Below are 14454 nucleotides of genomic sequence, written 5' to 3'. Positions count from 1 at the left end.
AAGAAAATAAAGAGTATAAATGTCAGGTTTTGCAAACGACCAGAATTTAAGTTACAGATTGGGAGAGATTCCTTCTCGGGTCTTGAAATCTTGCAAGAGAAGATTGGACGCTCAATTAAAAGCACCAGCCACGTTGAAGTATCTCTGATGCTGGGAGAGAGGTAAATGCGGTCAATTAACTCCAATTAATCTATTTGAGCATTGAAGAGATCTTTAAACAGTTGGGGGTTGCGAGCAGAATTCAAACCTCGGCAGGAAAACCCAAATGGGGTTTTGAGACCAACGCTTGAACCACTCGGCCATCGCAGCTGTAAACGGCATGTTCGTTTAGACAGCATTCCATATAGGAACATGTAACTTCTACAACCCAGCATTGGTGGTTCAGGGGTAGAATTCTCGCCTGCCACGCGGGAGACCCGGGTTCGATTCCCGGCCAATGCAAGATCGTTTTGCATTCTGCACCAATGAGGAACTTCGGAACAGGATTGTGGTATTTGGTCCGTCGAGCCTGTTCCGCAACTCAATACGATCATGTCTGAGTTGTGACCGAAATCCCTGTACCCGCCTTAGTCCCATATCTCTAAATATCTTTGGTTAACAAAAATCGATAAATCACGGGTTTGAAATTAACAATTGAGCTCGCATCAACTGCTGTTTATGGAAGAGAGTTCCAAACTTCTCCAACACTTTGCTTGCAGAAGTGTTTCCTAACTTCACTCCTGAAAGTCTGACTCTAATGTTTAGCCTATGTCCCCAAGTCCTAGACACCCCAACGAGCGGAAATAGTTTCCATGTAACTACCCCATCAGTTCCTCTTAATATCTTGAACATTTCGATCACATCAACCCTTAATCTACTAAATTGAAGGGAATACAACTATAGTTTGTGTAATCTCTCCTCGTAATTTATCGCTTAGAGTCCAGTTATCTTTCTAGTAAATCAAACTGCACTCCCTCCAAGGCCAACATATCCTTCCTAAGGTGCGGTGCCCAAAACTGAACACAGTACTCCAGGTGTGGTCCAACCAGAGCTTTGTGCAGCTGTAGCATAATGTCTATTCTCATTCTCTAAACATATAGGCCACCATTCCATTCGCCTTTTGGAATATATTCTGTTCGTGTCCATGACCTGTTATTGATCTATGTACATGGACACCGAAGTTCCTTTGGAACTCCACAGTTTCGAATTTTTCACCTTTTATAAAGTATTCTGATCTATCCTTTTGAGGTCCAAAGTGGATGACCTCACACTTGCTTATATTGAAATCCATTTGCCACAGTTTTGCCCATTCATTCATTATATTAATGTCTCTCTGGAATTTACCAGAATGATACCCGGACTTCAAGGGTTAAGTTACGAAGAGAGATTACACAAATTGGGGTTGCATTCTCCAGAGTTTCGAAGGTTAAGGGGTGATCTGATCGAAGTTTATAAGATATTAAGGGGAACAGATAGGGTGGATAGAGAGAAACTATTTCCGCTGGTTGGGGATTTTGGAAGTAGGGGGCACTGTCTAAAAATTAGAGCCAGACCTTTCAGGAGCGAGATTAGAAAACATTTCTACACACAAAAGGTTGTACAAGTTTGGAACTCTCTTCCGCAAATGGCAATTGATACTAGCTCAATTTATAAATTTAAATCTGAGATAGATAGCTTTTTGGCAACCAAAGGTATTAAGGGATATGGGCCAAAGGCAGGTATATGGAGTTAGATCACAGATCAGCCATGATCTTATCAAATGGCGGAGCAGGCACGAGGGGCTGAATGGCCTACTCCTGTTCCTGTGTTCCTCTTCCTATATAATCTGCACTGCTTATAACGCTGCCCATTTTGGTGTCATCGGCAAACTTCCATATGTCGTTCCCTGTCCCGTCATCCAATATCAATGAGACCACCTGAATCGGGGGAATTCACATTCAGCATCAATCTCTGCATCATCTTGAGACATTTTATTGACTTCACACGTGTTGCACTTTGGAAACTTCAGCACTCTGTCCTCTGGAGCTCAAACATGCACTTTAATCCTACCAACAGGAACACTGAAAAGATGTCAGAAGCCAATTGGTGAATTTTACACTCAACGTAGCTGAACAGCAAGAGCTTATTGGGGATTTTACCCCGGGACTCTCAGATATTAATCAACCAAAGCCCCCGAAACAAGAATCATACATCTCGACCAACCAGACGCTGTTACTTACATCATGCAGCCAGTTTAAAGTTTCGCTGTCTCCCACAGCCGATCGGCTACCCTTTCAGACCTCTTCTGTCCATCCAATCTCGTTTTCTATTCCGGTATACAGCAATATCAAGTTGTACACTAACTATTTCCAGTCACCAATATTAGTTTCCCTTTACTAAATTGGTTTCGTCTCTACGACTAAAATTATCAATCAAGACGTTTCAGAATTAGTTGCTCGGAAACTACATTGCTTTGGAGGATACTGAGAGGTGTCGTTAAAAAGAGAGACCTTGGAGTGCATGTCCACAGATCCCTGAAGGGAAGAGGAGAGGTGGTTAAGGTGGTTAAAAAGGTATAAAGGATACTTTGCTTTATTAGCCGAGGCATAGAATGTAAGAGCAGGGAGGTTATTCTGGAACTGAATAAAACACTAGTTCGGCTACAGCTGGAGTATTGCGTACAGTTTTGGTCACCACATTACAGGAAAGATGGGACTACACTAGAAATGGTACAGAGATTTACGACGATGTTGCGAAGAGTGGAGAATTTTGGCTATGAGGATAGATTGGATAGGCTGAGGTTGTTTTCTCTGGAACCGACGAGGCTGAGGCGAGATTTAATTGAGGTGTATAAAATTATCACGGGCCTCGATAGAGTGGATAGGAAGGACCTGATTCACGTAGCAGAGAGTTCAATAAAAAGGGTCATAGATTTAAGGTAATTGGTAGAAGGATTAGAGTGGAGCAGAGGGGAATTTTGTTCCACCCAGCGGGTGGTGGGGGTCTGGAACTCACTGCCTGAGAGGGTGGGAGAAACAGAAACCCTCATCGGGTTTAAAAAGGACCTCAATATGCACTTGAAGAGCCGTAACCGACAAGACTACGGACTAAACGCTGGTAAGTCGGGTGATGCTGGATATCGCTTTTCCGGCCGGTACAAACATGATGGGCCGAATGGCCTCCGCTAACGTAAATTTTAATGATTCTATTATATGTTTTGCCGTCTGTCTCGGCATGGTGATAACATACACTCTCCCATAAGTGAACTTTAATCAAATTGGTGCTTTGTTTTACTGTGAGAGCGAAGAGATCTTAATGTTTAGACATTGACTGCAGCAGCGGGGTTGCACCTTTACTTTTCCTACCGTCTCAACCTTTCTTCAACCTTCTCTGCTGGTGTTGCAGGATCGATCAGCCGTCGCCGTTCACGGAAGCCTGAGAAGTCCATTAGAGGACAACACAAGAGACAGAGACAGGGAGAGATAGAGAAATGCATGCAAAGAAAATAAAGAGTATAAACAGAATCAAAGAATCATAAAATGGTTACAGCAGAGATGGAGGCCATTCGGCCCATCGAGCTCGTGCCGGCTCGTTGTTAAAGCAGTCAAGATAGTCCCATTCCCCCGCTCCTTCCCGTTTGCCCTGAATTTATTTCCCTTCAAGTATTTATCCAATTCCTTTTTGAAAGCCACCTTTCAATCAGCGCATTCCAGATTATAACTACTCGATGGGTAAAGAAGTGTTTCCTCATATCGCCTTTGGTTCTTTTGCCAATCACCTTAAATCTGTGTCCTCTGGTTCTCGACCCTTCCGCCAATGGGAACAGTTTCTCTTTATTTATTTATCTCAACCCTTCATGATTTTGAACACTTCGATCAAATCTCCTCTTAACGTTCTCTGCTCGAAGGAGAACAACCCCAGCACCGGCTAAATGCGGTCAATTAGCTTCAATTCATTTATTGGAGCATTAAACAGCTCTTTAAACATTACTGTGACATTATGGTAGCGCGGCCTCGCGGTCGAAGGTGTTAAATTTAATTTCTATAGAGGCGTGGGTTTGAATCCCACTGCTGTTAGAATTTCTGCCAAAGTTTATTTTGATCTGTTCACAGAAAACCCGATTGTAGTGCGATGGAGCAGAGGATGTGAAAGAAGCTGAAAGTGTAACTGCAGATATTATTTTCATCACGGGGGCAGGACACGTTTCCACAGGGAAGGGCCTCTCACCTTAAGATTCTTTCCAGCAGAGGAGGAGAGGTGATCAAAGTGACCGGGCTCTAGCAGCGCAATCAGTCAGTGCGCGGCTCTTGTATAACCGTACTAGGTCGGGAAATGGCGAGGTTGTTAGTTGAGTCTCACCGAGATCAACGAATCCTTTTCCTTGTGAACATTTCGAACGGAGCTGAACGTATAATTGAGTGTTCCAAAATGCATCAATTATTTGTATCGCCACGTGGTTCCTCTTGTTGCAATATCAGATGAGATATTTCGTGTTATTAGTTTACAGGAGGGAGGCTGCGGTATTGGAGCCGCAAACTATGATTTTGATCCATCGACAAATTATGGGATTTAGCTTGAGCTTTAACCCTGCGCGTTCGACCGCTCAGTCACGATACTTTCCATCTTGCGATCTTCAGGAGCTACTTTCACAGGAATAGAATTACTGCAAGCAAGAATTCTACCCCTCAAGCACCAAAGCTTGCACGGCAGCAGGATGCATGTGTCCAGTTGGAAACCTGACTGAAGGAACATGCAATCTGACAGAGCCGGAAGTCCAGCAGATTGATTTTTGCGGTGAGCAGATGATGTGCCTCCTTCTTGAGAGTGTTTCGCCAATCCAGCTCAGAGTGGATTAAGCATTATAAATTGGGGTGGGACTGGAGCCACTTGTATCAGATGAAGTGGAGGGGGTTATTTCCCTTCCTTGACGAGCATTAATGATCCTGTTGCGGTTTTGCTGCAAAATTTCACTTCCCAGCGCCGAAATCACCGAACCCTGAACTAAAATTCAACGATGGTGAGATTCGGACACACAACCTTTGCAGTGATTAGAAGAAGTCCCACGTGCTATCCATGGCACCACAAATCGGCTGTCGATTAGGTTATTTCACGTTACCCATATGCTGCTTTGGAACTTTTGCTGCGGTGCAGTAAGTGGTTCAAAAGCTCAGTGGGGATTCATAGCGCTCCTGAGAAATCGACACAGGGACGGTTTGTGCAATGCATAGTCCTCTCTCTCTCTCCCATTTGCTCACTCTCGCTTTCTCTCTTGAGCTCTGACTCTCCCCGTTTATCTCAAGAGGGCTGGAAAACATGGGGTGGAAGTTATGTTACAGCTGCACAGAGCTCTGCTGAGACCCCATCTGGAGGATTGCACTCAGTTCCGGGCACCCACCTCAGGAAGGATGTATTAACCTGGACGCTCGAGGGGCTGAATGGCCTACTCATGTTCCCAAGTTCCAATGAATGGAACAATAATTCAAGTATGGAGACCCTAATGTATCAGGATGAGTGAGTGAAGAATGTTTTCTGTTTGAAGTACTGATTTCATTAATTGAATACTCCCAGTGTCCTACCTCATTGCAGCCCAGGCCGGACAAACTGCTCGCACAAAGTGGCATTTTCTGTGAGAACACGAAAGACTTGTTCAGGCCATGACAGTACCGAGTGCGGGTAGGTCTGCGCGTGAAATGGAAAAGTGAGTTGAAACACTCCAACAAGCAGCGGATGTCTCTGTTTCCATTTCCAAAATGCACGCAAGCACGGGCCCATGATCCCCACTCACACTCTCCTTCCAATCTCACACACCTCGCTTGGTTTGAAATCGTGTATGTTTTCACAATGGGATTTAATTTGAAGAAAGCAGTGCTGTAACAACCCGGGGATATTGAAGAGATGCATTACAAGAAGATACATAAAAGGCAAATGATAACAATGACTGTTCTCACACTGTGAGCTACAGTTAAAGGCTGACAACATTTAAAGTCTCATGCAGCAGGTCCGGGTCCAAATCTTTCACGTGACATCTCCTTCTGTTTCTGTCACTCCTTTTCCTCCAAGTAGAGTGGATTTGGAATTCCTGTGTGGCTACATTGCGCATTTTCCAGATCTGCTTCGAGCGCAATTCACTCCAGTTCATCAATTGCAGATATTAGTTTGATCAAGGGGAGAGGACACCTTTTCACAGACAACGGCTGTTCATCCTATTGTTTTTCTAGCAGAGTAGGGCAGATGATCAAAGTAACCGGATTGGGTGAACTGTCCGTACAGGTGCCTGGTGGGCTCGTGGTTATGATTCGGCGTTCACACCTCTATAATTAATTACATGAAACCAAATAAACTCGACGAAAAGAGGAATATTTCTGTAAACACCATTAACCAACCGATAACTTTCTGTTGCAGACTGAAAGAGACGCTAACGTGGTTACCGAGTGACAGTCACAAGTTTAATAATGATTTATTTTGTATGTGAAACGCTTTTCAGACTGCATTTTAGGAGACTGGTTGCACAGCTTGCTGGAGTAAAACATGCCATCATGTCGTGATCGCGGGTTTGATTGCTGTATGGGCTGATAAGGGCCTTTGTTTTGGGTTTTCGTAATTTTAAAATCCAAGCTTTACAATCAGATCCACAGACAAATTCACGGGACAATTTTATTGAATAGCATCCATTGCAACTTTACCCCTGGGCCGGAGAAACACGTCTTTATTTTTATTTTTCTTTCTCCGGTTTGCAGAGAAACGTTCAACTCGCGGCCTGGTCCCATTAATGATCATCAGCAACAACAGAAAGACAGAGCGGGTCTGACCGCCCCGAGATGTGGAAAAAGGATCAGTTTAGAACAAATGCATCAAATCAAATGGTCACCCGGCACCGAGAGAGGAAAAACCAAGAGGAAAAGGCAGAAGGTAACAGAGAAATAAAAACCAAATACAGACGATATAAATATTTCACATCGTTGATGTCTCTCTGTTCCATTCCCAATCATTCAGTGGCGGGGATAAAATTTCACTGCAAATAAATGCGAGAATCGACCCAAAGAAGAAGAAACTAAATAACCAAAAACTGCCAAACACTGGGTTACACCAAAGACCTTTAAGTTTTCAGTCTAATGCAACCGCGACTGAGCTGTTGGGACACCAAAGCAAATGCAATTTTTCGCCATTGTCTTGCAAGAAAATATCACCCCAGCGACGCCTTGCTGTTCATGACTACACTTCATATATAAACATCACACTCATATATACACACTCACAGTTCATATATAAACATCACACTCATATATACCCAACCACAGTGCATAGATAAACACCACACTCATATATTCACATCCACTGTTCAAGATATAAACACCGCACTCATGCACACAACAGTTCATATATAAACATCGAACTTATATATACACACCCACAGTTCATAGATAAACATCGAACTTATATATACACACCCACAGTTCATAGATAAACATCGCACTCATATATGCACACCCACAGTTCATATGTCAATACTGCACTCATATATACACATCCACTGTTCGTATATAAACATCTCACTCATATACACTCACACACAGTTCATATTTAAACATCGCACACCTATATATACACCGACAGTTCATATATAAACATCGCACCCACATATACAAATCCACAGTCCATATATCAACATCGCACTCATATATACATACCCACATTTCATATATAAACATCGCACGCATATATAAACACCCACAGTTCATATTTAAACATTGCATTCATATACACTCACCCACAGCTCATATATAAATATCGCATTCATTGATAGTCACCCACAGCTTATATATAAAAATCGCATTTTTTTTATTCGTGCATGCGATGTGGGCGTCGCTGGCGAGGCCAGCATTTATTGCCCATCCCTAATTGGCCTTCCAGAACTGCTGCAGTCCGTGCGGTGAAGCTTCTCCCACAGTGCGGTTAGGAAGGGAGTTCCAGGATTTTGACCCAGCGACGATGAAGGAACGGCGATATATTTCCAAGTCGGGATGGTGTGTGACTTGGCGGGGAACGTGCAGGTGGTGTTGTTCCCATGTGCCTGCTGCCCTTGTCCTTCTAGGTGGTAGAGGTCGCGGGTTTGGGAGGTGCTGTCGAAGAAGCCTTGGCGAGTTGCTGCACTGCATCCTGTGGATGGTAAACACTGCAGCCACTGTGCGCCGGTGGTGAAGGGAGTGAATGTTTACGGTGGTGCATGGGGTGCCAATCAAGCGGGCTGCTTTGTCCAGGATGGTGTCGAGCTTCTTATGTGTTGTTGGAGCTGCACTCATCCAGGCGAGTGGAGAGTATTCCATCACACTCCTGACTTGTGACTTGTGGATGGTAGAAAGGCTTTGGGGGGTCAGGAGGTGAGTAACTCGCCGCAGAATATCTGACCTGCTCTTGCAGCCACAGTATTTATATGGCTGGTCCAGTTAAGTTTCTGGTCAATGGTGAGACCCAGGATGTTGATGGTGGGGGATTCGGCGATGGTAATGCCTTTGAATGTCAAGGGGAGGTGGTTAGACTGTCTCTTGTAGGAGATGGTCATTGCCTGGCCCTTGTCTGGCGCCAATGTTACTTGCCACTTATGAGCCCAAGCCTGGATGTTGTCCAGGTCTTGCTACATGCCGGCTCAGACTGCTTCGTTATTTGAGGGGTTGCGAATGGAACTGAACACTTTGCAATCATCAGCGAACATCCCCATTTCTGACCTTATGATGGAGGGAAGGTCATTGATGAAGCAGCTGAAGATGGTTGGGCCAAGGACACTGCCCTGAGGAACTCCTGCAGCAATGTCCTGGGGCTGAGATGTTTGGCCTCCAACAACCACTACCATCTTCCTTTTTGCTAAGTATGACTCCACCCACTGGAGAGTTTTCCCCCTGATTCCCATTGACTTCAATTTTACTGGAGCTCCTTGGTGCCACACTCGCTCAAATGCTGCCTTGTTTTCAGGGGCATTCACTCTCACCTCACCTCTGGAATTCAGCTCTTTTTTCCATGTTTGGACCAAGGCTGTAATGAGGTCTGGAGCCGAGTAGCCCTGGCGGAAACCAAACAGAGCATCGGTGAGCAGGTTATTGGTGAGTAAGTGCCGCTTGATAGCACTGTCGACGACACGTTCCATCACTTTGTTGATGATTGAGAGTAGACTGATGGGGCGTTAATTGGCCGGATTGGATTTGTCCTGCTTTTTGTGGACATGACATACCTGGGCAATTTTCCGCATTGTCAGGTAGATGCCAGTGTTGTAGCTGTGCTGGAACAGTTTGGCGAGAGGCGCAGCTCGTTCTGGAGCACAAGTCTTCAACACTACAGCCGGGATGTTGTCGGGGCCCATAGCCTTTGCTGTATCCAGTGCACTCAGCCGTTTCTTGATATCAAGTGGAGTGATTCGAATTGGCTGAAGACTGGCTTCTGTGATGGTGGAGATATCGGGAGGAGGCTGAGATGGATCATCCACTTGGCACTTCTTCCTGAAGATGGTTGCAAACGCTTCAGCCTTGTCCTTTGCACTCACGTGCTGGATTATGCCATCATTGAGGATGGGGATGTTTACACAGCCTCCTCCTCCCGTTAGTTGTTTAATTGTCCACCACCATTCACGACTGGATGTGGCAGGACTGCAGAGCTTTGATCTGATCCGTTGGTTGTGGATTCGCTTAGCTCTGTCTATGGCATGTTGCTTCCGCTGTTTAGCTTTCATGTAGTCCTGAATTGTAGCTTCACCAGGTTGGCACCTAATTTTTAGATACGCCTGATGCTGTTCCTGGCATGCTCTTATGCACTCCACATTGAACCAGGGTTGATCCCCTGGCTTGTTTATTAATGGTAGAGTGAGGAATATGCCGGGCCAAGATATTACAGATAATGCTGGAATACAATTCTGCTGCTGCTGATGGCCCACAGCACCTCATGGATGCCCAGCTTTGAGCTGCTAGACCTGTTCTGAATCTATCCCATTTCGCACGCTGATAGTGCCACACAACACGTTAGATGGTATCCTCAGTGCGAAGACGGGACTTCGTCTCCACGAGGACGGTGCGGTGGTCACTCCTACCAATACTGTCATGGACAGATGCATTTGCGACAGGTAGATTGGTGACGACGAGGTCAAGCAACTTTTTCCCTCGTGTTGGTTCTCTCACCATCTGCTGCAGTTCCAGTCTGGCAGCTATGTCCTTCATGCCTCGGCCAGCTCAGTCAGCAGTGATACGACCGAGCCACTCTTGGTGATGGACATTGAAGTCCTCCATCTGGAGTACATTCTGTGCTCTTGCTACCCTCAGTGCTTCCCCCAAGTGGTGTTCAACATGGAGTGGGATTGATACATCAGCTGAGGGAGGGCGGTAGGTGGTAATCAGCAGGTGGTTTCCTTGCCCATGTTTGACCTGATGCCATGAGATTTCATGGGGTCCAGAGTCAATGTTGAGGACTCCCAGGGCCACTCACTCCTGACTGTATATCACTGCACCGCCACCTCAGGTGGGTCTGTCCTGCCGGTGGGACAGGACAGCCCAGGGATGGGGATGGAAGAATCTGGGACGTTGGCTGAAAGATATGATTCTGTAAGTATGGCTATGTCAGGCTTTGCTTGACTAGTCAGTGGGACAGCTCTCCCAATTTTGGCAAACGTCCCCAGATGTTAGTGAGGAGGACTTTGCAGGGTCGACTGGGCTTGGTTTGCCTTTGTCGTGTCCGGTGCCTAGTGGTCCGATGCCGGGTGGTCCGTCCGTTCTTATTCTTATTATGACTTTTACTAGCGAGATTTTACAACTGAGTGGCTTGCTCGGCCTTTTCAGAGGGCAATGAAGAATCAACCACATTGCTGTGGCTCATTTATACTCACTCACAGTTCACATATAAACATCGCATTCATATATACTCACCCACAGTTCATATATAAACATCGCACTCATATATATATACACCCACAGTTCATATATAAACATCGCTCTCATATATAAACTCATTCGGTTTATAAAGCAACAGCGCGCTCATACACCCACACCCAGTTTATAGTAGCAGATCGGTACCGATCGCCGATAGAGCTCTCAGATTCCGAGAGTCCGAAGTAGCAGCGACCGAACAAATTCTGGATCTCATCCTTAACACAGACCGGTCGATCCACCTGTAAAATTACATCGCACTTGGATATCAGGGAGGGTAATGGTTTCTGAGAATGTATCAGGGAGCCTAATGGCTTCTTAGTGGCGATCCATCGGGGCAAGGGGATCTCAGAGAGGGGAAGGGACTGTCAGAGGGTATCAGAGAGTGCAAGGGGATCTCAGAGCGGGGAAGGGATAGTCAGATGTCATCAGAAAGTGTCAGGGGGCTCAGAGAAGGGAAGGGACTGTCAGAGGGCATCGGAAAGTACATTAAGAACTGAGAGAGGGGAAGGACTGCCGAGTCTGAGAGAGTGTAAGGGGGCTCAGGGCAGATCTGTGTAAGGGGCACTCAGTGGGTATGAGAGAAGGTAAAGAACGCTGACAAGGTTCAAAGATGATCATGGACTCTCTGAGGTCAGAGACAGAGTGTATCAGAGAAGTTAAGGAGCTCAGCGAGAATCAAAGAGGGTAAGGGGGGCTCAGGATGGATCAGAGAGGCGAATGGATCCAGAGATGTCATCTTCCAAATATTACAATTTCGATCATTCAACATTTTTTATAACAGCAATAAATGAAGCCGATTGAACCGATAATCTGCCGTGTCCCATCTGGAGGGAATGTAGAATCGGGAGGGACTGGATATTTAGCAACGCTCAAGGTTTCATTTCACACAGCACAGTGTCGTGTCTGTTTTTTAACTGGATTTCATGAACTCGAGAAAAGAGGTTGCAATTTGAAAATTTTATTACCCATTGTGAAAAATAGAACACAAATCGCCCAACGTGGGGCTCGAACCCACGACCCTGAGATTAAGAGTCTCATGCTCTACCGACTGAGCTAGCCGGGCTAGTTGCTAAAATTCTTCCCATTCTATTATTGTAGAGAGACAGCTGTTGGCTTTGCTGCAGGGGTTCAGTTCGTTCTGCAATCTCAGGGTTTCTCCTTCTGTGCACCTGATTTTCATTCTGGAGTCAGTCTGATGCCTTTTGAACGTCATTCAGCACCACGCTGAGCTGAAAAGGAACATCGGAACAGGAGAGGGCCATTCAGCCCCTCTTCCTGCTGTGCCATTCAATTCGATCATGACGTGATCTGCAACTCAACTCTCCTTCCCCGCCTTGGACACATATCCCTTGGAACCCAAACCGAGAAATGATCTATCAATATCAGTCTTGAAAACTTGAATTGAGCCACAATCCACATCCTTTTGGCCGAGAGAGTTCCAGCTTTCGGCCGTATTTTGTTTGCTAAAGTAATTCCTGATTTCTTGCCTGATTGGTCTGTCTCCAATTTCAAGATTAAAACCCCTCATTATGGATTCCGCCAACATCGAGAGAGATGACACAAAGATAGACAGAATTACAAGCAGTGCAGATGGAAGAATGAGATTACAGAGAGATATTACTCGATTAAGTGAATGGGCAAAACTGCGGCAAATGGATTTCAACGTAAGCAAGTTCGAGGCCGTCCACTTTGGACCTCAAAAAGATAGATCAGAAAACATATTAATGGATGTTACTCCAAAAAATTGACCTCATGACATTTTGTGTGGATTCGCTTGTTTCCAAAGTCTGCCAAACTTTTCAAGTTACCAACGCATTGCAATAGGAACCTTATGGCCCGTACGGGGATCGAACCCGCGGCCTTGGCGTTATTAGCACCACGCTCTAACCAACTGAGCTAACCGGCCATCTATGTAGTTCAGCTTTATGGGCTTACCCGCGTGTTGGGTCGTTTGTGTTTATTTTTACACCAGCTGACAGGGTTTTGCAACGAATATTGAATAAACCACATCCCTTAAACATTGTTACTTGTTTCTGTATATACTGTCGAGGATGTAGATCAAAATTAACAAACAAAGAGCACTTTAATGTAACAAATTAAATTCCGATCAATAATATTTTACTCACAATGAACAGACCATCCATAAAACACTGCCCCGCTATAAAACCTTTGGGCAGGACCCTGAGCTACTGTGAAAATGATATCACCGCAACGTGATTCGATCACGCTGCGTTTCGACGTTGAGTCAGATGTCTGTCTGTCTATCCGTCTGATTGGGTCTCTGCCTTATTCTCAGGCCAGGCTTTTTGTTTGCTGGCTGCAGGCCTCGCTCCCCGACTGACTGAACAACCAGTGTGTCAGAATCAATGACTGTGACTGACTGTCTGCCCATTTATGGCCACATTTCTGAGTTCCTGCCTTCGCTCCGTGTCGCAGGCCTGTCTCTGTCCCTTCGGATCACAACACACCCACAAGCTTCACGACTGAACGCAGGTTTGGTCAGTCTGTCCTCGCAGGTCCTTCGGAAGCGAATGATTTTGAACTGAATTATTTTTCCTGAGTGACTTGTGAAGTTTGGTTCAGTGATATGTTTGCGAAAGAGAACGGAGGAAATAGTTAGTGTGCAACTCGACATTTCTCTACATCGGAATAGCAAACGTGATTGGATGGATAGAAGAGGTCTGAAAGGATGGCCGATCGGCTGTGGGTGGCACCGAATTCTGCAGTAACAATGTTTAAGGGATGTGGTTTATTCAATATTCGTTGGAAAACCCTGTCAGCTTGTGTGAAAATAAACACAAACTACCCAACACGCGGCTAAGACGTATACATGGCCGGTTAGCTCAGATGGTTAGAGCGTTATGCTAATAACGCCAAGGTCGCGGGTTCGATCCCCGTACGGGCCATGAGGTTCCTATTGAAATACTTTGGGAACTTTTAGAAGTTTGGCAGACTTGAGAAACAAGCGAATCCACACAAAATGTCATGAGGTCAATTTTTTGTAGCAACATCCATTCATATGTTTTCTGATCTATCTTTTTGAGGTCCAAAGTGGACGGCCTCAAACTTGCTTACGTTGAAATCCATTTGCCGCAGTTTTGCCCATTCACTTAATCCAGTGATATCTCTCTGTAATCTCATTCTTCCATCCACACTGCTGATAATTCTGTCTATCTTTGTGTCATCGGCAAACTTGGATATGTGTTTCTCGATCCCGTCATCTAATATCAATGAGACCGCCTAAATTGGGGTAAATTCACATTCAGCTTCAATCTCCACATTATCTTGAGACATTTTATTTACTCCGTGTGTGTTGCGCCTTGGAAACTTCTGCACTTTGTCCTCTGGAGCTCAAATATAATTCAATTCGAACAACTGCAAAGATGTCAGAATCCAATTGGTGACTTTTCACTAAAAAGCAGTGAGATAACAGGGCTCGTCCAGGATTTGAACCCGGGAACTCTCGCATATTCCATTAGAAAAACGCCCAAAGCGAGAATCATACCCCTAGACTAACGAGCCGCTTGCTCGAAAGCCCTGCAGCCGGTCTAAAATTTCACCATAGTCTTCAGCCGATCGGCTATCCTTTCCA

The 14454-nt window shown here is 45.3% G+C and overlaps 4 non-coding genes across 4 annotated transcripts; 2 read left to right on the top strand and 2 right to left on the bottom strand.

The window, feature by feature from the left end:
* The first annotated feature begins 370 nt into the window (after positions 1–370).
* On the top strand, positions 371–441 carry trnag-gcc (transfer RNA glycine (anticodon GCC)). The gene has a single exon. It is a non-coding gene; the product is annotated as a tRNA-Gly (tRNA).
* Positions 442–11852: 11411 nt separating this feature from the next.
* Positions 11853–11925, bottom strand: trnak-cuu (transfer RNA lysine (anticodon CUU)). Its single transcript has one exon. It is a non-coding gene; the product is annotated as a tRNA-Lys (tRNA).
* A 769-nt stretch (positions 11926–12694) lies between these two features.
* Positions 12695–12768, bottom strand: trnai-aau (transfer RNA isoleucine (anticodon AAU)). The gene has a single exon. It is a non-coding gene; the product is annotated as a tRNA-Ile (tRNA).
* Positions 12769–13694: 926 nt separating this feature from the next.
* trnai-aau (transfer RNA isoleucine (anticodon AAU)) lies at positions 13695–13768 on the top strand. The gene has a single exon. It is a non-coding gene; the product is annotated as a tRNA-Ile (tRNA).
* The last annotated feature ends 686 nt before the right edge of the window (positions 13769–14454 follow it).

Source organism: Heptranchias perlo, chromosome 20 (assembly GCF_035084215.1).
Source record: "Heptranchias perlo isolate sHepPer1 chromosome 20, sHepPer1.hap1, whole genome shotgun sequence".
NCBI classification, from domain to species: Eukaryota; Metazoa; Chordata; class Chondrichthyes; order Hexanchiformes; family Hexanchidae; genus Heptranchias; species Heptranchias perlo.
This window is presented reverse-complemented; position numbering and strand designations above follow the sequence as displayed.